The sequence below is a fragment of the Augochlora pura genome, chromosome 6 (assembly GCF_028453695.1).
Source record: "Augochlora pura isolate Apur16 chromosome 6, APUR_v2.2.1, whole genome shotgun sequence".
In the NCBI taxonomy this organism is placed as follows: Eukaryota; Metazoa; Arthropoda; class Insecta; order Hymenoptera; family Halictidae; genus Augochlora; species Augochlora pura.
In genome coordinates, this window is record NC_135777.1 from 23,625,692 (window position 1) to 23,629,139 (window position 3,448).

Here is a 3,448-nt window from a genome sequence, read left to right on the forward strand (position 1 = left end):
ACGCGGGAGACGCGCTCCTCGATTCTACGATTTTATTGGGGAAATCGAGACGCGCGCGGCGATCCCCTCGTTTCCGCGGTTTCTTGCGACCGTGGAACGGAATGCGAGATTGCCGGACGATTTTTCGGTATTTTGGAGATGGTCTGGATGCGATTTAAAAATATGGAAATCCAATTTGAAAATATCTGAAACAAATTATCTGAAAATATCTGAAAGGGCTGTTGAAGACTGAAATATAGGAAATTCTGAAGTCTAGGAAAATCTAAAGCACAGAGATATTTACAGTAAATAAATTTCTAACGTTCAACGAGTCTAAAAAGATCCAAAAATGTCCAAAGTGAACAAACATTTAAATTCGAGAAATATTTAAATTCTAAAGTCAGAACGACGTCTAAAACAGTCTAAACTCATAAATAAGCTAAAGTGAGTCTAAAATATAAAGACCAAGCTCTTTATTGAACATTTACTGCTGCATTATATTTGCTTAAATTACCCGCTACCGATTAGCTTTATCATCGCGTATCAAAGCAACCCTAAGTTAACCATTAAAACGAACGAAACCGCGTTTTCCTATTGAAACGCGTTCTATTTTTAACAGGAACGACGCGTTTTTTCTCAGATCATTTGCCACTTACAATCGCCGTTAACGCGATATTGTTTCCGCGGCATTTTCATCCGGCAGTCTCTCGTCGCCTGAAAGCGTCCCCCCCCTCCCCTAAGATGCGGTATCAATGTAAATCGTCAGGTTATCTCGCGGGAAGTTTTCCGCGTATTTTCTCACTTTCGTTGTTCGCCCGCCACCGGTTCAGACCATTGTGCGGCCACCACGTTCTCTCTAATAACGGGAAGACCTCGAAGTGGAGTACGAATCGAGAAAACTTTAACGAGCCCCGCGGAAAAAGGCGAGTGGGAACGAGCACGGGTCCCGTTACTCGTCACTCTCATTGTCGACGGGCGCGTCGATCTTGTCGAACCACCGTCTTATCTTGCACCTACGCCTCATTATTAATAATGATTTTTATTAATGTTGATAATTGATTATGATAATTGACATTATCATAATTTCAGAAAATATCGCGGGTTTTTAAGACGGTTTTTCGTTCCATTTTGAAGGGAATTGAATTTTATTTTATTTAATTTTACTTGAAATGGAAATCGACATTTGGTCCAAATGAGAATCGAATTTTATTTGGAATAATAATGAAAATTTGCTTAGGATAGAAATTGAATTTTATGTGAAATAAAAATGAAATTTTGCTGACAATGGAAATTGAATTTTCCTTGGAATAAAAATCAAATTTTGCTTAGAATAAAAATGAAAATTTGCTTAGATTAGAAATTGAATTTTATGTGAAATAAAAATGTAATTTTGCTAAGAATAAAAATTAAATTTTGCCTGGAATAAAAATTAAATTTTGCCTGGAACAAAAATCAAATTTTACTTAAAATAGAAAATTAAATATTTCTGAAAATAAAAATCAAATTATCCTTAGAATAAAAATGGAATTTTGCTTGAAATAAAAACCCAATTAAACTTAAAATAGAAATTTAACTTTGCTTGAAATAAAACTTGAATTCCATTCGAGATAAAAATTCAATTCCGCTTAAAATAGAAGTTCGACTTTTATTTCCAGCTAACGCGGCGGTTAATAACATTAAGCCGTGGATAATGTCGCTTGATAGAGTCGGGGAACGAGCCCCGTGATTTAAGCGGCGGACGATCCACATGCTTATTCGGAATTAATAGGGGATAAATCACAGAGGGGATGGCTAAGGACGCGACGCCGCGGCTTCCGTTTTTAGTTGCGCGCCGGTCGCGCGCGGTTCTTACGTTCTTACGGCTTGTTTTGCCACCGTCCGGCAATTTCCTTCTGCCAATAGAAACCAGAAGTGATACCGTGACGCATCGGTATTGCATAAATTGCAAAATAATACGCGCGTATTCGTTAACGGCCTCCGAAGATGATTCCGAGCTTCTTCGCTGGCAGGCAGGCAGCCCCGCCGGTTAACGCTGAAACGTACGCACTTCGACTTCGCGGATTCCGATGTTCAATAAATCGTTGAATCTCGCGCGGATAAGCGTTGTTTACAACTTCCTGCATGCCTTTTGCCGATTCCCCTGTCCGCGGTTTTACAAATAGTTTTGCAATCGCCGGCACTCTGTTCGCTGATTAAGAACACGCGACCGACGATTATTACACCATTTTAAATATTGCTCTTGTTTTATTGGAAATAAATATTGAATTTCCCTTGAAATCAAAATATGGCACTGAATAAAGGAAAATAAGGCACTGGATAAATAAAGATAATAATTTTAAAACCAACTTGATTTTATCTAGAAATGATTCGAATTTGACTTGAAAATAAAAATTGTATTTTTTGTCGACTAAAAATAATCCTCCGACCAGCTGGAAATATTAATTGTCACGAATGAATATTCGATCAGCGTCGTCGTAGCATCGATTACGCCTCCCAGAGTATCCGCAGGAATTAGTATTCCGACGTTAGAATTTTCTTCGGAAGATGTTCCAAAGCGGCCGGCTAGAGACAATTGATCCCTCCATTATTCATGTTATTTTGCGGCGTGTCGTGCGTGCCGGCCGTAAAACGGGTTTTCCCTCGATATATTCAACGGCCTGCCTTGTTCGTGAAGCTTAATGCGTTCGCCGCCGACCACGTCAAAATGATTTCCGGTTTACAGATCATAACGGAGCCGAAGCGCGGTAAGCGTCCGAATATCCGGGCTGCGGAACCTAACTAACGAGTGCAATAATCTTTCGTGGATTCCCGGCGAGCGAGTCGCTTGGCCGACCGAACCAGCTTCCTCTTCCCCCTTGGATTACGTAACAGGCGAATTTTTCTCGAGACCCATCGTTTCGGATAACGCGTTGTTCTTTTTATTATTATTATTATTGTTTTTAGGCTATCTTGAAATTAAAATTTAATTTTGTTCAAAGCACAAATTCAAGATGAATTCTGCTTAAAATAAATATTGACATCGAATTTTATTTAAGATCAAAATTGAAACTGAATCCTGATTAGAGTGGCAATTGAGATTGAATTTTACCTAAAATAAAAATTGAATTTTACCTAAAATAAAAATTGAATTTTACTTAAAATAAAAACTGAGATGGAATCTTAATTAAAGTAACAATTGAAATTGAATTTTACCGAAAATAAAAATTGAATTTCACCCGAAATAAAAATTGAATTTCACCTAAACTAAACCTGTTCGCCGATCTATCGTTAATTAGAGGTACAGCGCTCGTCTTCGCATTATTATTTCAGACGTACGACTTCCTTCTTCCCTATATCGTATCAGCTGATAATACTTTTTAATCGCTGTATTAAAGGTTTCCCATAACAGCTCGTCCCCGGATCGACCGGAGAAAATAAATAATTACCGTTGCGACTGCAAAACGAATTCTTACAATTAAAACGTCTTATC